This window comes from Nycticebus coucang, chromosome 6 (genome assembly GCF_027406575.1).
Source record: "Nycticebus coucang isolate mNycCou1 chromosome 6, mNycCou1.pri, whole genome shotgun sequence".
Lineage (NCBI taxonomy): Eukaryota > Metazoa > Chordata > Mammalia > Primates > Lorisidae > Nycticebus > Nycticebus coucang.
In genome coordinates, this window is record NC_069785.1 from 43,847,609 (window position 1) to 43,870,731 (window position 23,123).

The 23,123-nt window shown below is 44.8% G+C and overlaps 1 protein-coding gene and 1 pseudogene across 4 annotated transcripts in view; one reads left to right on the forward strand and one right to left on the reverse strand.

Annotated features, from left to right (window-relative positions):
* The window catches only part of MAPKBP1 (mitogen-activated protein kinase binding protein 1), an 81,522-nt gene that overhangs the window by 25,127 nt on the left and 33,272 nt on the right, over positions 1-23,123 (forward strand). The gene's annotated exons all lie outside the window — the stretch shown is intronic.
* Positions 9,502-10,743, reverse strand: LOC128589205 (proteasome subunit alpha type-7-like; annotated as a pseudogene). The gene is made up of 2 exons (XR_008380867.1): positions 10,526-10,743; positions 9,502-10,241 (listed from the first exon to the last, which is right to left on the reverse strand). The product of XR_008380867.1 is annotated as a proteasome subunit alpha type-7-like (transcript).

A 23,123-nucleotide genomic window follows, 5' to 3' on the forward strand; every position in this document is an offset into this window, starting at 1 on the left:
CTTGAGTTTAGAGTTCTAGACTAGCCTGAGCAATAGTGAGACTACATCTTTACTAAAAACAGAAGAAGGTAGCGCCTGTAGCTCAAGCGGCTAAGGCGCCAGCTACACACACTAGAGCTGACGGGTTCGAATCCAGCCCAGGCCTGCCAAACAATGACAACTACAACCAAAAAATAGCTAGGCGTTGTGGCAGGTGCCTGTTACTCAGGAAGCTGAGGCAAGAGAATCGCTTAAGCCCAGGAGTTTGAGGTTGCTGTGAGCTGTGATGCCATGGCACTCTACCCAGGGCAATAGCTTGAGGCTCTGTCTCAAAAAAAAGCCAAGAAAAACAAAACCCCCAAAAACCTAGCTAGACCGGACAGACATGGTGGCTCACACCTGTAATCCTAGCACTCTGAGAGGCCAAGGCGTGTGGATTGCTTGAGCTCACGAGTTTGAGACCAGCCTGAACAAAAAGCGAGACCCCATCTTTACTAAAAATAGAAAAACTGAGGTAAGAGAATTACTTGAGTCAGAGTTAGAGGTTGAGGTGAGCTATGATGTCACACATTCTACCCAGGGCAACAGCTTGAGACTCTGTCTCAAAAAAACAAAACAAAAAACAAAAATACAAAAAAACCTAGTCAGGCGTTGTGGCGGGTGCCTGTCCCACCTATTCAGGAGGCTGAGGCAAAAGGATCACTTGAGCTCAAGAGTCTGAGGTTGCTGGGTGGTGCCTGTGGCTCAGTGAGTAGGGCGCCAGTCCCATATACCAGAGGTAGTGGGTTCAAACCCAACCCGGGCCAAAAACTGCAAAAAAAAAAAAGGAGTCTGAGGTTGCTGTGAGCTATGATGGTGCCAGGCACTCTACCCAGGGCGACAGAGTAAGACTTTGTTCCCCCTCTCCCCAAAAAAGACATCATCAGCTCCTATCTCCTCTGTTCAGATCCTATCTCCTCTTCTGATCATCTTGTTCTCTATTTCTGAAGCTCATTATTTATTTATTTTTTATTATTAAATCATAGCTGTGTACATTAATGCGATCATGGGGCACCATACACTGGTTTTATAGACCGTTTGACACATTTTCATCACACTGGTTAACATAGCCTTCCTGCATTTTCTTAGTTATTGTGTTAAGACATTTATACTCTACATTTACTAAGTTTCACATGTACCCTTGTAAGATGCACCGCAGGTATAATCCCACCAATCACCTTCCCTCCGCCCATCCTCCCCCCTCCCTCCCCTCCCTTTCCTCCTTCCCCATATTCTTAGGTTATAACTGGGTTATAGCTTTCATGTGAAAGCCATAAATTAGTTTCATAATAGGGCTGAGTACATTGGATACTTTTTCTTTCATTCTTGAGATACTTTACTAAGAAGAATATGTTCCAGCTCCATCCATGTAAACATGAAAGAGGTAAAGTCTCCATCATTCTTTAAGGTTGCATAATATTCCATGGTGTACATATACCACAATTTATTAATCCATTCGTGGATTGATGGGCACTTGGGCTTTTTCCATGACTTAGCAATTATGAATTGGGCTGCAATAAACATTCTGGTACAAATATCTTTGTTATAATGTGATTTTTGGTATTGTATTCTGGGTATATACCTAGTAGAGGAATTATAGGATTGAATGGCAGATCTGTTTTTAGATCTGTAAGGGTTCTCCAAACATCTTTCCAAAAGGAATGTATTAATTTGCATTCCCACCAGCAGTATAGAAGTGTTCCCTTTTCTCCACATCCACACCAACATTTCTGGTCTTCTGGATTTTGTAATATGGGCTAATCTTACTGGAGTTAGATGATATCTCAAAGTAGTTTTGATTTGCATTTCTCTGATGATTAAAGATGATGAGCATTTTTTCATATGTCTGTAGGCTGTGCGCTTGGCTTCTTCGGAGAAGTTTCTCTTCAAGTCCCTTGCCCAGCCTGTGATGGGATCACTTGTTCTTTTCTTGCTTATACGTTTGAATTCTCTGTGGATTCTGGTTATTCAACCTTTGTTGGAGACATAACATGCAAATATCTTCTCCCATTCTGAGGGCTGTCTGCTTGCTTTACTTACTGTGTTCTTGGCTGTGCAGAAGCTCTTTAGTTTGATCAGGTCCCAGTAGTGTATTTTTGAAGCTGCTTCAGTTGCTCCGGAGGTCCTCCTCATAAAATACTCACCCAGACCTATTTCTTCTAGGGTTTCCCCTGCACTCTCTTTTAGTATTTTTATAGTTTCATGTCTTAAGTTTAAATCTTTAATCCAGTGAGAGTCTATCTTAGTTATTGGTGAAAGGTGTGGGTCCAGTTTCAGTCTTCTACAGGTTGCCAGCCAGTTCACCCTGCACCGTTTGTTAAATAGGGAATCTTTTCCCCACTGAATGTTTTTTTGTTTTTTGTAGAGACAGAGTCTCACTGTACCGCCCTCAGGTAGAGTGCGGTGGCGTCACACGGCTCACAGCAACCTCTAACTCTTGGGCTTACACGATTCTCTTGCCTCAGCCTCCTGAGCAGCTGGGACTATAGGCACCCGCCACAATGCCCAGCTATTTTTTTGTTGCAGTTTGGCCGGGGCTGGGTTTGAACCCATATGGGGCTGGCGCCCTACTCACTGCGCCACAGGCACCGCCCCCCACTGAATGTTTTTAATTGGCTTGTCAAAGATCAAATAACGGTAAATAGCTGGATTCATCTCTTGGTTCTCTATTCTGTTCCAGACATCTACTTCTCTGTTTTTGTGTCAGTACCATGCTGCTGTTTTGATCACTATCGATTTATAGTATAGTCTGAGGTCTGGTAGCGTGATTCCTCCTACTTTGTTTTTATTTCTGAGTAATGTCTTGGCTATTCCAGGTTTTTTCTGATTCCATATAAAACAAAGTATTATTTTTTCAAGATCTTTAAGTATGACAGTGGAGCTTTAATAGGGATTGCATTAAAATCGTATATTGCTTTGGGTAGTATGGACATTTTTTTTTTTTTTTGTAGAGACAGAGTCTCACTGTACCGCCCTCAGGTAGAGTGCCGTGGCGTCACACGGCTCACAGCAACCTCTTAACTCTTGGGCTTACGCGATTCTCTTGCCTCAGCCTCCCGAGCAGCTGGGACTACAGGCGCCCGCCACAACGCCCGGCTAGTAGTATGGACATTTTAACAATGTTGATTCTTCCCAGCCATGAGCATGGTATGTTTTTCCATTTGTTAACATTTTCAGCTATTTCTTTTCTTAAAGTTTCATAGTTCTCTTTATAGAGATCTTTCACGTCCTTTGTTAGATAAACTCTCAAATATTTCATCTTCTTTGGAACTACTGTGAATAGAATAGAGTCCTTAACTGTTTTTTCAGCTTGACTGTTGTTGGTATATATAAAGGCTACCAATTTATGATTTTGTAACCTGAGACGCTGCTGTATTCCTTGATCACTTCTAAGAGTTTCATAGTAGAATCCCTGGTGTTTTCCAGATATACAATCATATCATCTGCGAAGAGCGAAAGTTTGATCTCTTCTGACCCTATATGGATACCCTTGATCGCCTTTTCTTCCCTAATTGCGATTGCTAAAACTTCCATTACAATGTTAAAGAGCAGTGGAGACAATGGGCAGCCTTGTCTGGTCCTAATCTGAGTGGAAATGATTTCAGTGTAACTCCATTCAATATGATATTGGCTGTGGGTTTGCTGTAGATGGCCTCTATCAGTTTAAGAACTGTCCCTTCTATACCAATTTTCTTAAGTGTTCTGATCATGAAGGGATGCTGGATATTATCAAAAGCTTTTTCTGCATCAATTGAGAGAATCATATAGTCTTTGTTTTTTAATTTGTTTATGTGCTGAATTATACTTATAGATTTACGTATATTGAGCCAGCCTTGAGACCCTGGGATAAAACCGAGTTGGTCATGATGTATAATTTGTTTGATGTGTTGCTGGATTCTGTTTGTTAGGATCCTGTTGAATATTTTTGCATCTATATTCATTAGTGATGTTGGTCTATAATTTTCTTTTCTTGTTGGGTCTTTTCCTGGTTTGGGGATCAGGGTGATGTTTGCTTCATAGAACATGTTGGGTAGCCTTCCTTCTTTTTCTACATTTTGGAACAGGTTGAGTAATATAGGTACTAGTTCCTCTTTAAAGGTTTGGTAGAATTCTGACGTGAAACCAACTGGTCCCGGGCTTTTCTTTTTAGGGAGATTTTGTATGGTTGATGCTATTTCAGAACTTGATATTGGCCTGTTCAACATTTCCACTTGATTCTGGCTAAGTCTTGGAAGGTGACGTGCTTCCAAGTATTGGTCAATTTCCTTCAGATTTTCATATTTCTGAGAATAAAGTTTCTTGTAATATTCATTAAAGATTTTTTGAATTTCTTTTTTTTTTTTTTTGTGGTTTTTGGCCAGGGCTAGGTTTGAACCCGCCACCTCTGGCATATGGGACTGGCGCCCTACTCCTTGATTTTTTGAATTTCTGAGGAGTTATTTCGTCTTTGTCATTTCTGATTGATGAGATTAGAGATTTTACTCCTTTTTTTCCCGATTAGGTTAGCCAAAGGTTTATCTATTTTATTGACTTTTCAAAAAAACAACTCTTTGATTTATTGATCTGTTGTATAATTCTTTTGTTTTCAATTTCATTTAATTCTGCTCTAATTTTGGTTATTTCTTTTTTTCTACTGCGTTTGGGGTTGGAATGTTCTTCCTTTTCCAGTTGCTTGAGATGTCCCATTAAGTTGTTAACTTCCTCTCTTTTCGTTCTCTTGAGGAAGGCTTGCTGTGCTATAAATTTCCCTCTTAGGACTGCCTTTGCAAAATCCCAGAGGTTCTGATAATTTGTGTCTTCATTATCATTTTGTTCCAAAAATTTGTCAATTTCCTTCTTAATCTCATCTCTGACCCAGCTATCATTCAGCGTAAGGTTATTTAACTTCCATGTTTTTGTATGAGTATGCAGATTCCTGTTTTACTAAGTTCAACTTTTATTCCATGGTGGTCTGAGAAGATGCAAGGAATAATTTCTATTCCTTTAAATTTACTAAGGTTAGACTTGTGACCGAAGATGTGATCGATTTTGGAGTATGTTCCGTGGGCTGATGAGAAGTATGTGTATTCAGTTTTGTTGGGATGAAATGTCCTGTAGATATCTGCTAAATCCAAATGTTGGATGGTTAGGTATAAATCTAAAATTTCTTTGCTCAGCTTCTTATTGGAGGATCTATTCAACACTGCCAAAGGAATGTTGAAATCTCGGACTATTATGGAGCTGGAGGAAATCAAGTTGCTCATGTCTGTTAGAGTTTCTCTTATAAATTGAGGTGCATTCTGGTTGAGTGCATAAATATTAATAATTGAAATCTCATCATATTGAGTATTACCCTTAACAAATATGAAGTGACCATTCTTATCCTTCCTTACTTTTGTTGGTTTAAAGCCTATTGTGTCTGCAAATAGAATTGCAACACCTGCTTTTTTCTGATTACCATTTGCCTGAAATATGGACGACCATCCTTTCACCCTGAGTCTATATTTATTTCTTAAGGTAAGATGTGACTCTTGTATGCAGCAAATATCTGGCTTGAGTTTTTGTATCCAGTCAGGTAACCTGTGCCTCTTTAGAGGGCAGTTTAAGCCGTTCACATTAATGGAGAATATTGATATCGTCTGGTAAATTTTGGGTATCGAGTTTTTTGAAGGTCCAGTGGACATTTTTTATCCTTTCACCACTGTGGAAGTTGGAGTTTGATCAAAAGTTTCTGAGTGAGTTTACTTTTGAGGTAGAGGATTGGATTGGTCATTATGAAGGATAGGTCTGAGAATATCCTGAAGAGCTGGTTTGGTTATGGCAAATTTCTTCAACATATGAATGTCATTAAAGTATCTAATTTCTCCATCGTAAATGAAACTTAGTTTAGCTGGATACAGGATCCGGGGTTGAAAGTTATTTTACTTTAGGAGATTAAAAGTCGATGACCACCCTCTTCTGGCTTGAAAAGTTTCAGCAGAGAGATCTGCAATCATTCTAATATTCTTCCCTTTGTAGGTAATGGATTTCTTACGTCTGGCTGCTTTAAGAATTTTCTCCTTCAACCCAACTATAGCACAAGACTATGGGGAAAGGGCCAAGGAAGGGGGAGGGAGGGGAGAGATTTTGGTGGAGGGAGGGTAATGGGTGGGGTCACATCTACGATCTACGGTGCATCTTAGAATGGGTACAGGCAAAACTTACTAAATGCAGAATACAAATGCCTACATACAGTAACTAAGAAAATGCCATGAAGGCTATGTTGAACAGTTTGATGAGAACATTTCTTTTTTTTTTTTTTGTTCCTGAAAAAAATTTTTTTATTTTATTTTTTTTTATTTATATTAAACCATAGCTGTGACATTAGTATGATCATGGGGCACCATACACTTGGTTCATAGATCGTTTGACACATTTTCATCATGATGAGAACATTTCAGATTGTATATGAAACCCACACATTGTACCCCTTGATTGCACTAATGTACACAGCTATGACTTAACAATAAAAATAAATAAATTAAAAAAAAAGAATTTTCTCCTTCATATTAACTTTAGTGAAGTTAATTATGATATGCCTGGGGGATGTCTTATTTGGATTGAGTCGTGCTGGGGTTCTGAAACTGTCTGCTGTCTGAATTTCAGAATCTTTTGGCATGTCTGGAAAATTCTGTGGCTTGTGAGGGCACTTCATCACTTTCAGGGATTCTAATGAGGTGGATATTAGCCTTCTTTGTTTTTGTTTTTTTTTTTTTTTAATTTTTTTGTAGAGACAGAGTCTCACTGTACCGCCCTTGGCAGAGTGCCGTGGCGTCACACGGCTCACAGCAACCTCTAAGTCTTGGGCTTACGCGATTCTCTTGCCTCAGCTTCCCGAGCAGCTGGGACTACAGGCGCCCACCACAACGCCCGGCTATTTTTTGGTTGCAGTTTGGCCGGGGCTGGGTTTGAACCCGCCACCCTCGGTATATGGGGCCAGCGCCTACTCACTGAGCCACAGGCGCCGCCCTAGCCTTCTTTGAATTATCCCAGAGCTCTCTGAGAGAATGATCCGTTTTTGCTCTCCAGGTCTCTTCCTTTTTGAGAGTTTGGGAGTGTTCAAAAGCTTTGTCTTCAATGTCAGAAATCCTTTCTTCTGCTTGCTCCACTCTGTTACTGAGGGATTCTACTGTAGTTTTCAGATCTTTGAGGGCTGCAAATTCTTGCTTCAGTGCGTCAAAATCTTTGGTGGTTTTGTCTTTAAATTCGTTAAATTCTTGAGACAACTTTTGAATTTCTCTTTGAATTTCTAATTCCAACTTTTGAATTGCTCCTCAAATTTCTAATTCCAAATTTTCCTCCATTCTATTAATCTTGTTTGCAATCCAAATTCTGAATTCGATTTTTGACATCTCGGCCAGCTGTTTATGAATGGGATCTTCAGTTACATATCTTTCCGTTGGGGGGGGGGGTTGATCTATTCTGGTTATTCATGTTACCAGAGTTTTTCCGCTGATTCCACCCCATGATAATTTTATACCGTTTGATTTTTCCTCTGGAGCTTTGTCAAGGACCCGTACAGTGCTATGGCCTGAGAAACTGGGGACCTGTTTGGTGTGGTGGGGTAAGTGGTTCTGTCTTGTTTTCAGCTGTTCTCTGTCTGACTCTAGTGAAACAGTTACTCTGGGTTGAAGTCTCAGCTATGGAGAAATACCAGTAATTAAGTTACCCTGCCCCCCACAGGCAACAATTGGAAAAGGAAAATCAAATCTTCCTACAACCACACACCCAGGGCACCACTTGAATAGTCCTTGGGTGAGTGGCTCAGTTCAAAAGGTCCAAATCAATTGTCTCACTCAGCACTTGCCTCAGGTGGGAGAGTTTAAAAGGTCTCTGGCAACTGGATCGCAGGGGTCTGGTGACAACTCAGATATGACTTGCTCCGGTGCTCCGTGAAGTCAGGAGGACCCACCCAGCAAATAGATTAGTCTGGGAGAGTTGATGCCTCCTTCCCCACCTTGCACTTCTGTCACACTCAGTCACTGATAGCCCTGCAGGGCTATGAGCCAGTTGCCTCTAGTGAACAGATACTCCAGGGGTTTGCACCTGCCTGAATCACAAGGAAGTCTATATCTGCTCAGCCAGGCCGCTGCGCTCTGCCTCTATCCAGCAGGGGGAGGTGAGGCCTGACACCCTCCGGTGCTTGATGGAGGCTAGGGGGTGTTCACTCAGTTCCAGCCCCGCCCCGATTGATGTTACTGACAGAACAGAACAGAACAACTTTGCAGGAATTTGTTTCTGTCCTTGCTAAATTCCCCTGCAGAAGAGAAGCTGTTTTGAGTTCTCAGAGCCTGTGCCTCAGGCCCTGTCTTTGCTCCCGCAGGTTTGTATTAGGTTAGCTGTCAGTTCTAGCCTCCTGCCTTCCTTTGTCTATAGGCTGATGATCCCCTGAGGGCCAGGTGCATCTTAGGCTCAGTAAAGTGGTCCTCTGGGTCAGCCCCGCCCTGGGCATTTCCTGGCTCTGCGCGTTTTCTAGTCCCTGAGCTCCACCCAGGCCGGTACCACCTCAGGCAAACCCTTTACTCACGGGGCCTGTGTTTCCGTTCCAGATCTGCTCCACGGTGGTTGCCACCTGAGAAGATGCCCAGCCTCCTCTGGTTGCCCAGGGAGACAGGGGGTGTGGCTTCAGAATATCCAGGAGGGAGCCCTATTGTTGCCAAAAACGGCTGCTGCTCTGCACTTTGGGGCAGCGCTGCTCCCGTGTGGTTCCCTCTCAGCTTCCTGTCCTCTCCTCACTCCCCTGCCGCAGAATCAGCACTGACCAGCTGCAGTCTAGGCCCTGTCCACACCCCTCAAGAAATCACCCAAGAATCTGGACTCCTGGGGGACAGGCCTCCAGACCTCAGAGTGAGAGTGGAGGGGAGTACTGGGAGCTCAGAATCGCGGGTAGAGAATATATACAGTTTTATACAGTTTTGTGCCTGGCAGGAGAATGCCATAGCACCCTAGTAGGGGAGGTAGGTCCAGTTTTTAGAGGGTCTCTCCCATGGAGTGTAGTGGGAGGACCTTTGAACACTGCTCGTTTGTTTGTGGGGCACTCCGAGCCATTCTCATGGGGGAGAGGATTCCTGTCTGCTTGGTGATGGATTTTGTACCTTTTGTTTGTATCTTTGGGGTCACAGCTCACCTCAGTGGGGTTGATGAGTGTTCTTCAACCTTCTTCCTTGGTGCAACTCTAATCCACCAGGTTACTTGCTAAATTTCTGTCCTTTAACTTTCCTTCTGGACAGGAGCTTCTGGGGGAAGCTGGCTTCAGTCATCCATCTTGTCTGCGCCCCCTGTAAATGTATTTTCATTCATTCAGTTGATACTTGTTAAACAGCTACTGTGTGGTAAGCCAGGTGGCCCTGGAATATCTAGATGAATAATATTATGGTCCTTGTCCTCAAACAACAACAACAAAAATATAATATACTTCAGCCAAGAAACAGTTGGCATTCAGGTCTTGTCATTTTTTTTTTTTAAAGGTTAAAAAATATGCAAGTTTATTGTAGGACACTCAGACATTATGAATAAATGATGAATGGAATGGAAATGCCTACACAATTGAGACTCAACCATGATTTGAATTTGAAAATTATTATAGGCAGGGAAATCTGATTGATCATGATGCTTTCTTTTGTTTCTTCTTTTTGTTTCTTCTTTCTCTTTTTCAATTTCAGCAACATATTTCTCAATTTCTTCAGGATTTAAAATCTTGAGAGGCTTATCTCTCCTCATGACAGCAAGTTCTATGTTTTTGTCACCTGACTGAACCACCTCCAGGAGGGCTTTGATCACCAGCTTGATGGTCAGGTCGTCTGTTTCGATGGCGTCATCGGTGTAGTGCTTTTCTAGGAACTCATGCACAGACTTGGCACCCCGGCCTACGGCATTGGCTTTCCAGGCATGGTATGTGCCTGATGGATCAGTTTGATAGAGTCTGGGGGTGCCATCAAAGTCAAAACCCACAGTGAGGGCTGAAATGCCAAATGGCCTGCGCCCATTGCTCTGTGTGTAACGCTGCTTCAGACTGGCAATGTAGCGAGTGATGTACTCCACAGTGACTGGGTCCTCCACAGTCAGCCGGTGACTCTGGCTCTCCACTCGGGCTCTGTTGATGACTATCCTTGCATCAGCAGTGAGGCCTGCAAAGGCCATGCAGACATTGTTATCCAGGGCAAGATCTTATGCACTGTTCTTTCATCCTGCAGTTTGGCCACTGACTTCTTTTTTTTTTTTTTTTTTTTTTCTTGTGGAGACAGAGTCTCACTGTACTACCCTCGGGTAGAGTGCCATGGCGTCATACGGCTCACAGCAACTTCTAACTCTTGGGCTTACACGATTCTCTTGCCTCAGCCTCCCGAGCAGCTGGGACTACAGGCGCCCGCCACAACGCCTGGCTATTTTATTTTTTGTTGCAGTTTGGCCAGGGCTGGGTTTGAACCCGCCACCCTCGGCATATGGGGCTGGCGCCCTACTCACTGAGCCACAGGCGCCGCCCGGCCACTGACTTCTTTTCCACAACAAGAACAACAATGTCTCTTCCTCAACGCCAACCGTGGTCGAGCCCTTCTTGATGGCCTCCTGTGCGTACTCCACTTGGAAGAGGTGGCCGTCGGGCGAGAAGACAGTGATGGCGCGGTCATAGCTCATGCTGGCGGGGGCGGCGCGGCCAGACCACGGGAGCTCTCGCTGCCGCGGTGCCTCAAAAGCGCACACTCACCGCCGGCGTGCACCCGTGCTCCCGCTGCCCTGCGCCCTGGCCCACGCTGCTGGCCCATTTTTTTTTTTTTTAATCAATCATTTCTTTTCTTCTCCCACTCTCTTCGTGCTGGTCTAGATTCTTACTACTTCTCAGTTCAACCATTATAATAGCCTCCTAATCAGGCTCCCCACCTTTGTAGCTCTCACATACACAATCACCAAAACATAGCTGTGTGTCCCCTGCTTGAAATCCTCCCTTGGCTTCCCAGAGCCTGAAGATTACTACACTTACTTTGGCATTCAGTGCCCTTACTGGCTGGGTTGCATTCTACCTCTTCTGACTTAAGTATTCTCTTACACAATCTTTGCTTTTACCATTGTTCATGGCCTCTGTTACTTCCTGCCATCAAACTTTTGCTCATGCAGCTTCCTCTGCTTAGATTCCTTCAGTTTGTGTTTCCATCAGTCAACATCCTGTTCCACTGTGAGGCACAGTGCACATATCATCTCACCTTCCAAGAATGCTTCCTTGTTTTCCTTTCTTGATCCTGTTCATAGATCATCTCACTTCCTTCTCTTTGAGCTGTTTATATCTTTCTTATTATGTCCATCATCACATGTTGGATTACTTTCTAGTATTTTTTTTTTTTTTTGAGACAGAGTTTCACTTAGTCAAGCTGGGTAGAGTGCTGTAGTGTTATAGCTCGCAGCAACCTCAAACTCTTGGGCTCCAGCGATCCTCTTGCTTCAGCCTCCCAAGTAGCTGGGACTACTGGTGCCCACCACAACGCCTGGCTGTTTTTAGAGACAGGATCTCGCTCTTGCTCAGGCTGGTCTTGAACCGTGAGCTCAGGCAATCCACCTACCTCAGCCTCCCAGAATGCTAGGATTATAGGTGTGAGCCACTATGCCTGGCCAAACAAGTAGTCTTGTCTGTTGCCTCTGAGCCACCTGTTTTTTCCATCTATTTTAAGTGCCTGAAAGGCACTTAAACATGTGGCTTTTTTTTTTTTTTTTGAGACCGTCTGACTTTATTGCTCTTGGTAGAGTGCCGTGGTTTCACAGTTCACAGCAACCTCCAAAACCTTGGGTTTAGGCAATTTTCCTGCCTCAGCCTCCCGAGTAGCTGGGACTACAGGCACCCGCCACAACGCCTGGCTATTTTTTATCGCAGTTTGGCCGGGGCCAGGTTTGAACACACCACCCTTGGTATATGGGGCTGGTGTCCTACCCGCTGAGCCACAGGTGCCGCCCCAAACATGTGGCTTTATTCTTTTCTTGGAAATAGGCTATTGTCAGGTTCTACCTTTATCTCATTAAAGTGAGGGATGATTTTGCCTGCATTCTTTCTCTCTGGAGGATACAATGCCATGCTGGCTGAGGCTAGTTCATACTGGGAGTGGTGGGTGTTGAAGCACTCCCTCACAGTATACCTGTAGTAGTTTTGGCCTCCAGTAGCCTTGCTTCAGGGGAAAGATGACACCTCCTTTAGGTTGGTATAGGTTTTCTTCCATCTCATGACTTTCCACCTGCCAAAGTAAAGGCCACCTCACAATGTGGGTGTTCTCTCTGCTTCAGACTGCATTTTGGATGTGGAGAAGATCACCGTAGAGAACAAAGTGGGGGCTTTCTTCTTAGTTCTGAGTTTTCACTTGTGCTGAAACAATGTTCTTAGAGTTGTGGATGTATCAGGGTGCCAAATGCCTTTAGCAGTTGTGTCCCAAGTCACTGACAGTAAAAAGTCCTGGACTGGTGTGTCTCTTGGGCTATATATTTATTTGGCAATTGGGTCTTAAGGGTTTGGAGCTGAAGTTCCTATCAGAACTTTGAACTGTCAATTGTATCCCAGACTTCGACAGTTGTTTTCTCATAGGGACTCTTCCCTGCCTCCATTTCCTCAAATAATGCTTGAGGTCAGAATTCTCACACTACTAGTGGGCTTGCTTCCTGACGTGGAAAGATGCTGTGGTATTCAGGAGGGGTTAGGTTAGGTCACTGGTTCTCAGAGTGCAGTCTAAGAATGCCTAGGATCCTGGAAACTTTTTTTTTTTTTTAAGACAGAGTCTTGCTTTGTCACCTTTGGCAGGGTGCTGTGGTGTGATAGCTCACAGCAACCTCAAACTCTTGGGCTCCAGCGATTCTTTTGCCTTAGCCTCCCAAGTAGCTGGGACTATAGGCACCACAATGCCCGGCTATTGTTTTAGAGACAGGGTTTTGCTCTGGCTCAGGCTGATCTCAAACTTGGGAACTCAAGTAATCCACTGGCCTTTGCCTCCCAGAGTGCTAGGATTACAGGCATGAGCCACTGCGCCCAGCCTCCTGGAAACCCTTTTGAGGGTTCAGGACACCCGTTTCCCACTACATGTCCAAGTGAGGCCAGATACCCCTCACCCCCATATATTTCAACTATAATAACATTAGAAGATATTGAATGCAGATGCGGATATAAGAATCCAGCTTCTATTAAGCCAGACATTAAAAGATTTACAAAAATGTAATATAGTGCCACTCTTCTCACTGATTTTTTTTTGCCTTGAAAAATAGAGTTATCTTGGCTTGGCGCCTGTAGCTCAGTGGTTAGGGTACCGGCCACATACACCGAGACTGGTGGGTTGGAACCCGCCCCAGGCCTGCTTAAACAATGACAAAATGACAACTACAACAAAAAAAATAGCCAGGCGTTGCTTTGTGGCAGCTACTTGCAAGGCTGAGGCAAGATAATCGCTTAAGCCCAAGAGCTGTGATGCCACACAGCACTCTACAAAGCGTAAGATAGTGAGACTTTGTCTCAAAAAAAAAAGAAAAAGGAAAATAGTTATTTTTAATAAAAATGTTAATGTGTAAATGGGATTTTGTTTTTAAGTGAATTAGCACTTCACAGTGTTTTCCATTGTAATTTCAAATATAGTACATTTTTTTTTTTTCGCCATTTTTGGCTGGAGCCAGATTTGAACCCACCACCTCTGTAGCGGGCCCTACTCCTAAAGCCACAGGCGCCACCCTAATATAGTAAATATTGATAAATATAACCTGTGTGAATAAAAGCTCTTCCGGGTCCTTGATAATTTCTAAGAGTATAAAGAGGTCCCAAGACAAAAAAGTTTGGAAATCTGTGAGTTAGGACATGCTTGGTTTGGGGGAAGATGAGTCAATTAGGCTTTCTTGCCAGAAGGCCACGAAGTGCCAGATTGTTTTGAGTAACCACGATCAAGCTGGCAGATGCTATGTTATCTTAAGTAATTGTGATTAGTGCTTAATTTGGAACCACTGTTGTTCTGGCTGATCTGTAAGACCCTGTGGCTTTCTGCCTGTGTGGACTTCCTATGGGGGAAAGCTGCTTACGCTAGCTCAGCTGCGCCCAGGAGATAGATGAAGGGGGATGTCCCCATTCTTGCTCACTGGGTGCCACAAGCTGAATAAAGGGTCATAGCTACCTTATGCTCCTTAGTTTTTCTCTGGTCTGTCCAAATCCTACGCAGACCTCCTCAGCCTCACCCACTGGCACTACACTTGGTAACAAATCACCTTAAAGCCTCCATGGCTTAACCCAGTGGTTCTCAACCTTCCTAATACCGTGACCCTTTAATACAATTCCTGTGGGTCATGACCCACAGGTTGAGAACCGCTGGCTTAACCAATAGTTTATTTCTTGCTCATACTACAAGTTCAGTAGGGGTCAACCCATAGGATCTGTTCATTGTAATTACTCAGAGACCCAGGCTGAGGGGCCCAGGTCTCATCTACTGCCATGCTTAGCAGTCAGCAAAAGGGATATGCGCAGTGATTCTTTTTTTTGAGACAGTTTCACTTAGTCACCCTTGGTAGAGCGCTTTCGGGTCATAGCTCACAGCAACCTCAAACACTTGGGCTTAAGCGATCCTTTTGCCTCAGCCTCCCAAGTAGCTGGGACTACAGGGACCTGCCACAATGCCTGGCTTTTTCTTTTTTGGCCAGGGCCAGGTTTAAACCTGCTACCTCTGGTATATGGGGTTGGCGCCCTACTCCTTTGAGCCACAGGTGCCACCCATGCCCAGATATTTTTTTTTTTTTTGAGACAGAGCTTCAAGCTGTCGCCCTGAGTAGAGTACTATGGCATGACAGCTCACAGCAACCTCCAACACCTGGGCTTGAGTGATTCTCCTGCCTCCGCCTCCCACGTAGCTGGGACTACAGGCACCCGCCACAATGCCTGGTTATTTTTGTTTGCAGCCTTAATTGTTTGGGAGGCCTGGGCTGGATTCGAACCCGCCAGCTCTGGTGTATGTGGCTGGCGCCTTAGCACTTGAGCCACAGGTTCCAAGCCCTGGCTATTTTTTTGAGATGCGGTCTTGCTCTTGTTCAGGCTGGTCTCGATCCCATGAGCTCAGGGCCAATCCACCCACCTTAGCCTCCCAAATGCTGAGATTATAGGCATGAGTGACTGTGCCTGGCCTTTTTTTTTTTAAAGACCTTGGTCACCCTTGGTAGAGTGCCGTGGCATCTTAGCTCATAGCAACCTCAAATTCTTGGGTTCAAGTGATCCTCTTGCCTCAACCTCCCAAGTAGCTGGGACTACAGGCCCACGCCACAGTGCCTGGCTATTTTTTAGAGACAGGGTCTTGCTCTGGCTCAGACTGGTCTCGAACTCGTGAGTTGAGGCAATCCACCCACCTTGGCCTCCCAAGTGCTGGGTTTACAGGCATGAGCCACTCCGCTTGGCCTGCACAGTGGTTCTTAAAAGTGACATGTCAGCACAATATATAAATATGTAGCCTTATAAGAAGTTAAGTGAGGTGGCATCTGTAGCTCAAGTGGCTAAGGCACCAACCACATACACCAGAGATGGTGGGTTCAAATCCGGCCCAGGCCTGCCAAAAAACAATGACAACTACAACCAAAAAATAGCCAGGCTTTATGGCAGGTGCCTGTAGTCCTAGCTACTTGGGAGGCTGAGGCAAGAGAATGGCTTAAGTCCAAGAGATTGAGGTTGCTGTGAGCTGTGACGCCACGGCACTCTACTGAGGGCGACATAGTCAGACTCTGTCTAAAAAAAAAAAAGAAGTGAAAAACTAAATCAAATAAAAACAAGGATTCCTGAGTTCTTTAATCCCTTTCTCCCTACAGCGGTGGGTCAGTAAGTGCCAATGAAATAGCTTAAATATAGAGAAGTAAGGAATGTAAATTACAGAAGGATGTTGTTCATAAGGTCCTATGCCCCACACCATATCCTCATGTTCAGGTTTGCCCCATTTTCTAGGGCAGGTGGAAGATTCATCACCTTTTTGCAAAGAAGGAGATAGGGAAAAGGTTATCAGAGAGAGTCAGTTTATTAAATCCATCATATTGGAGCCTTGCAAAATAAGCCTAGATGATGGAGGCCTTGCAGGAGCCCTGGACTCGTAGACCCTTTGAGAGTGAAACTTAGGCTCCGCACCTGTGGCTTAAGCGGCCAAGGCGCCAGCCACGTACACCTGAGCTGGCAGGTTTGAATCCAGCTTGGGCCCACCAAACAACAATGATGGCTGCAACCAAAAAATAGCCGGGCGTTGTGGCAGGCGCCTGTAGTCCCAGCTACTTGGGAGGCGGAGGTAGGAGACTCGCTTGAGCCCAGGAGTTGGAGGTTGCTGTGAGCTGTGACGCCACTGCACTCTACCAGGGTGACAGCTTGAGGCTCTGTCTCAAAAAAAAAAAAGAAAGTGAAACTCAGCCCCAAACCTCCCTGCAAACAGGAAGCTGATTTAAGGACATAAAATAAAAACCAGCTGATGCCCCTGAATGTTTTTGCCTGCTCCTTCCCTTCCACAGAGCCAAAGGAAACTCCTTCTCCCCTCCCCTTGGACAGTTGCTTAGAAAGCCAGAAAAAGCCAAAAGCCATAAATCTTTTAAAAATAGGCAAGTTTTGAGCCAGGCAAACTCCTGCCTGTGGAGTTTTCCTAGTTCTGTTGTGCTCAACATCTTAAGAGGAAGAAGACTGAGGAACATAAAGATGCCAGTGATCAGTACCTGTCACTTAGGACTGTCAGGAGATGGTCTGTAGCAGGGTTTCCCAAACTAGAGCTTGCAGTCCATAGGTAGGCATCAAATCCATAAAGTATGCCATGGCTGGAATTTTTTTTTTTTTTTGAGACAGTTTCACTGTGTCACCCTTGGTAGAGTGCTGTGGTGTCATAGCTCACAGCAGCCTCAAACTCCTGGGCTTAAGCAATTCTCTTGCCTCAGCCTCCCAAGTAGCTGGGACTGTAAGTGCTAGCCACAACACCTGGCTGTTTTTAGAGATAAGGTCTTGCTCTGGCTGGTCTCGAATCTGTGAGCTCAGGCAATCCACCCTCCTTGGCCTCCAGAGTGCTGGGATTATAGGCGTGAGCCACTATGCCTGGCCGTTTTTTTTTTTTTTTTTGAGACAGAGTTTCACTTTGTCACCCTCAAGTGGTGTCACAACTCATAGCAACATCAAACTCTTGGGTTCAAGCGATCTTCTTGCTTCAGCCTCCCAAGTAGCTGAGACTATAGGTGCCCTCCACAATACTTGGCTATTTTTATTTTTATTTATTTATTTATTTTTTATTATATCATAGCTGTGTACATTAATGCAATCATGGGGCATTATACACTGGTTTTATATACCATTTGACATATTTTCATCACACTGGTTAACATAGCCTTCCTGGCATCTTCTTAGTTATTGTGTACTTGGCTATTTTTAGAAACAAGGTCTTGCTCTTGCTCTTGCTCTGGCTCAGGCTGGTCTTGAACTCATGAGCTCAAGCAGTCCACCCACTTTGGCCTCACAGAATGCTAAGATTACAGGCCATGAAATTATTTTATTTTTTTTTTTTTTGCGGTTTTTTTTGGCCAGGGCTGGGCTTGAACCCGCCACCTCTGGCATATGGGACCAGCGCCCGACTCCTTTGAGCCACAGGCGCTGCCCCATGAAATTATTTTTAATGAAGTGAAATATAAGACTGGTCATGTGGCTCATGACTATAATCCCAGTACTTTGGGAGGCTGAGGTGGGAAGTTGGCTTGAGCCTAGGAGTTCAAGACCAGCCTAGGCAACAGAGATCCCATCTCTACAAAATCAGAAACTTAGCTGGGTGTACTGGTACGCACCGGTAATCCTAGCATGAGCCCAGAAGTTTGAGGTTATAGTGATCATACCACTGCATTCCAGCCTGGGCCACAGAGTAAGACCCTGTCCCCCCCACCCCCCAAACAAAAGGAACCATGAACTAAAAATCTTAAGCCCCCCAGATGACTGAATGGACCCCCCTCTTTGGCCAAGGGGACCAGAGAAAAACCTTAGTGCTAAATTGCTGGCCATCAGAAGGGGCCCTATAGTGCCCCCTCCCTTTTGTAGATATTATTTATATAAAAAAAAATACTAAATCATTAACAGGTCTAAGACTATCCAAGGCAAAACTTAAACCATACTGGCAGGCCATCTGATAACAGATCACTAAGTTTTGCTATGTCCAGTGACTTGTCTCTGATTAACAGACATCCTCAAGTTAAAACATTCTAAGCCTTTAAACAAAGTTTTATTTCTTTAACCAGTTACAAGTCAAAGAATCTTTAAATCTACCTATAACCTGTAAGCCTCTCCCCCCTTAGAGATGTCTCACTTTTTAGGGCAAGACAAATATATTCCCCCTCTATATTGTCTTATAATTTTACCTGTAATTCCTGTTTCCATGAATATATAAAGCCAAACTGTAACCCAGCCACTGAAGGCACATTTTCTCAGGATCTTTTGAGGCCATATGCTGTATGCTGATCACACAGATTTAGCTCAGAATTAACCTCTTACAGCTTGGCACCTGGTTTGAATCTACGCCAGGCCTGCCAAACAACAATGACAACTACAACCAAAAAATAGCTGGATGTTGTGGCGGGCTACTCAGGAGGCTGAGGCAAGAGAATTGCTTAAGCCCAGGAATTGGAGGTTGCTGTGAGCTGTGATGCTATGACACTCTATCCAGGGCGACAGCTTGAGGCTCTGTCTCAAGAAAAAAAAAAAGAATAAACCTCTTATTTTAGAGGGTTTTGGTCTATTTTCATTAACAGAGTGTAATAGAAAATATAGTATGTCACATTTCAGTTTAATGTACTTGTACACACATACTGATTTGTATATACTGGGTCATGATACGAAATGTGTTGCTTTTGGTTGGGAGTGGTGGCTCACACCTGTAATCCTAGCACTCTGGGAGGCCAAGGCAGGTGGATTGCTTGAGCTCATGAGTTCAAGACCAGCCTGAACAAAATCAAGACCTCGTCTCTACTAAAAATAGAAAAACTGAGGCAAGAGGATTGCTTGAGCCCAAGAGTTGGAGGTTGCTGCGAGCTATGATATCATGGGACTCTACCTAGGATGACAGCTTGAGCCTCTGTCTCAAAAAAAAAAAAAAATTAAAAAAAATGTGTTCTGGCAGCGCTTGTGACTCTGAGTAGGGCGCCGGCTCCATATAACGAGGGTGGCGGGTTTGAACCTGGCCCCGGCCACACTGCAATAAAAAAATAGCCGGGCGTTGTGGCAGATGCCTATAGTCCCAGCTACTCGGGAGCCGGAGGCAAGAGAATCGCCTAAGCGTGGGAGTTGGAGGTTGCTGTGAGCTGTGACACCACAGCACCTACCAAAGGTGACAAAGTGAGACTCTGTCTCTTAAAAAAAAAAGTGTTTCTTTCTTTTACTGTTTTTTTTTTTTTTTTTGTAGAGACAGAGTCTCACTGTACCGCCCTCGGGTAGAGTGCCGTGGCGTCACACGGCTCACAGCAACCTCCAACTCCTGGGCTGAAGCGATTCTCTTGCCTCAGCCTCTGGAGTAGCTAGGTCTACAGGCGCCCGCCACAACACCCGGCTATTTTTTGGTTGCAGTTTGGCCGGGGCTGGGTTTGAACCCGCCACCCTCGGCATATGGGGCCGGCGCCCTACTCACTGAGCCACAGGCGCAGCCCCTTTTTTTTTTTTTAAAGACAGAATGTGGTAGAGTTGCCCTTGGTGGTAGAGTGCTGTGGCATGACACCTCACAGCAACCTCAAACTCTTAGGCTCTTACCTTAGTCTCCTGAGTAGCTGGGACTACAGGCACCTGCCACAACACCTGGCTATTTTTAGAGATGAGGTCTCACTCTGGCTCAGGCTGGTCTCAAACTCATGAGCTCAGGCAATCTACCACCTTCGTCTCCTAGTGTGCTAGGATTACAGGCATGAGCCACTGCGCCCGGCCTTAAAATGTGTTTCTTGTTGTGGGCCATACCATGTTAAAAAAGAAGTTGGATAAGGCCAGGTATGATAGCTCATGCATGTAATCCTAGCACTTTGGGAGGCTCAGGCGGGCAGATTGCTTGAGGTAAGGAGTTTAAGGAGTTCAAAACCAGCCTGAGCAAGAGCGAGACCCTGTCTCTACTAAAAATAGAAACATTAGCTGGCATTATGTTGGACGCCTGTAGTCCCAGCTACTTGGGAGGGTGAGGCAAAAGGATCACTTGAGCCCAGAAGTTTGAGGTTGCTTTGAACTATGCTACCACTGCAGTCTACCCAAGGTCACAGAGGGAGACTCGATCTCAAAAAAAAAAAAAAAAAAAGTTGGAGAAATTCTTGTCTTTAGGGTCTCAGTAACTTGTGTTTCTGTCCTACTTTAGATTGCTGTTGAAAAGTCCAGATTTCAGAATTAATTCTCCGTGATGGCTGGCTTTGGTGGCTCAAGCCTGTAATCCTAGCACTCTGGGAGGCTGAGGCAGGAGGATCCCGTGAGCTCAGGAGTTTGAGACCAGCCTGAACAAGAGCGAGACCCCGTTTCAACTGAAATAAAAAAAGAGAGAGAGGACGAAATTAGCTGGGCAACATGGCAGGTGCTTGTAGTCCCAGCCACTGAGAAGGCTGAGGCAGGAGGATTGCTTGAGCCCAGGAGTTTGTTGTTGTTGTGGGCTGTGCTTATTCTATGGCACTCTAGCCTGGAGCAACAAAGTGAGTCTCTGTCTCAAAAAAACAAAAAAAGAATTCTCTGGGGAACTGGATCATCTGCCTACAAAACACCTACCCAAATTCCTGTTAAAAGGAAAGGCAGCTGAGAACCAATTGACTTGGTCCAATTCTTGGGGACCAACACTGAATCTTAAGTGGCAGAAGTGATCAATGCAAATTTGAATCCAAAGGATTTCCCTTAAATCAAATTAACTTGAAGAGAATAAAAATCAAGCAGCCTTTTAGTTCACTGAACTTGATTCTGTGACCTTGCCCATCTATGTGGGTAATGCTGGTGAAGGGCTCTTTTTTCTCTCCGCTGCAGTAGGCAGCAGGTATAGCAGGAACGTTTCTGAGTACCTTCCTTTAAATAGTTAAAGGCACAGTGCCAGGATGAGGACATGGTGACTAGAACTGAGTACCCCCTAGACTTCCCTAGGATGATTTTGTGCTTGGTAGTCAATGGCTGGTGACTGAATGCCAGAGGATCAGATTACAGGTGTGAGCCACCATGCAGTGCTGAGACTCTGTTTCTTTTCTTTTTTTTTTTCTTTGTAGAGACAGAGTCTCACTTTATGGCCCTCGGTAGAGTGCCATGGCATCACACAGCTCACAGCAACCTCCAACTCCTGGGCTTAAGGGATTCTCTTGCCTCAGCCGCCCGAGTAGCTGGGACTACAGGCGCCCGCCACAATGCCCAGCTATTTTTTTTTGGTTGCAGTTCAGCCGGGGCCGGGTTTGAACCCGCCACCCTGGGTATATGGGGCCGGCGCCTTACCGACTGAGCCACAGGCGCCGCCCGAGACTCTGTTTCTTTAAAACAAAAACAAAGTAGGGGGGCCTGGTGGCTCACGCCTGTAATTCCAGCACTCTGGGAGGCTGAGGGCAGTGGATCACCTGAGCTCAGGAGTTGGAAACCAACCTGAGCCAGAGAGAGACCTTGTCTCTAAAAACAGCCAGGGTTTGTGGTGGGTGCCTGTAGTCCCAGCTACTTGGGAGACTTAGGCAAGAGAATCTCTTGAGCCCAAAAATTTGAGGTTGCTGTGAACTATGATGCCATAGCACTCTACCCAGGGTGACAGAGTGAGACTCTGTCTCAAAAAAATTAATTAATTAATTTTAGAAGGTGGGGGCAGCGCTTCTGGCTCAGTGGGTAGGATGCTGGCCCCATATACCGAGGGGGCAGGTTTGAACCCAGCCCTGGCCTAACTGCAACAAAAAAATAGCCAGGTGTTGTGGTGGTGCCTGTAGTCCTAGCTACTTGGGAGGCTGAAGCAAGAGAATCGCCTAAGCCCAGGAGTTGGAGGTTGCTGTGAGCTATGACTTTATGGCACTCAACTGAGGGCAATAAAGTGAGACTTTGTCTCTAGAAAAAAAAAAGAAAGAGAAAAAGGATAATTGGCGAGTTTGGTACTTGCCAGGCACCTGTGGGTTGGTATTGTGTATCTAAACTGCCAGAGTGTAGACACATATCGGAATTCCTTGTCTGCATCCTCAAGAAGCACACTGACCCTTAGAGACTTCTCTGCGAAGCAGGTGTTAGCTGTAATGTCCCATGAGACTTACTTTGATCTTTGGCTGCCTTCCAACCTAATTAAAACTAAAAATGGTCCTTGGAGATAAGACTTTAAACAGGCCTTCTAGGAGCACTTTTAATTCTCAGGTTGGTCAATAATGGACAGTAAGAGAGAAGGAGAGATCCTATAACTATCCTAAATGATTCTAGGCTTCCCCTCTCAAGAAACTGGCCTGGATTAGGCATAGATCTCCATGCCACAAGTATGACCCCAAGGGTCTCTGAGACTCTCCAGTCGGAGTTTTTATAGCAGAGTATTGTCTGGCCTGTTTGCATGGTCATTCTGCATTCATAAGCCCTGCTGTCTGAACCATGGGAGACCAAGGATATCCCTGAGCAGGGACAGCGCAGAAAGTACATACAGCACTGGAGGTGACTGGACCTGGAGCAACAAGCAAGATGTTCTGTAGCAGAGGGTGAGGTGGAATGACAAGCAAGAGATTTTAGGGAAGTCTTAAACTTACATGGCATCATGTAGCAGAAAGACTGGTGAACTAATTTTAGGTTAGTTCGATGTGGGTCCTTAGGGCTGCTGACAGTGTAGGTAACTAGTAGTACTAATGAGAAGAGTGGTGAATGTCTTCTATGGCCATGTGCTCTCAGAATCTTCAAGGACTTTATATGTTTCCCTTTCATCTCTGTGGGAGTTGTCGCTTAATAATAATAATTAGAGTACTCTGAACATCTGTGCTTTGTAAAACATAGCATTAAGCCATGTTTCTGCCTCCTTGTCTTATAGTCTGTATAAACTGGCAGACATCTGGGAGGTGGAACCCTTTGATGGAAGGGAAGGATGTGACAATATATGCAAAGGTCAAGGATATTATGAGTCACCTAATTGATACCTAACATTCTTTTAGATCTTGGTAGGTCAGAGTGGCCT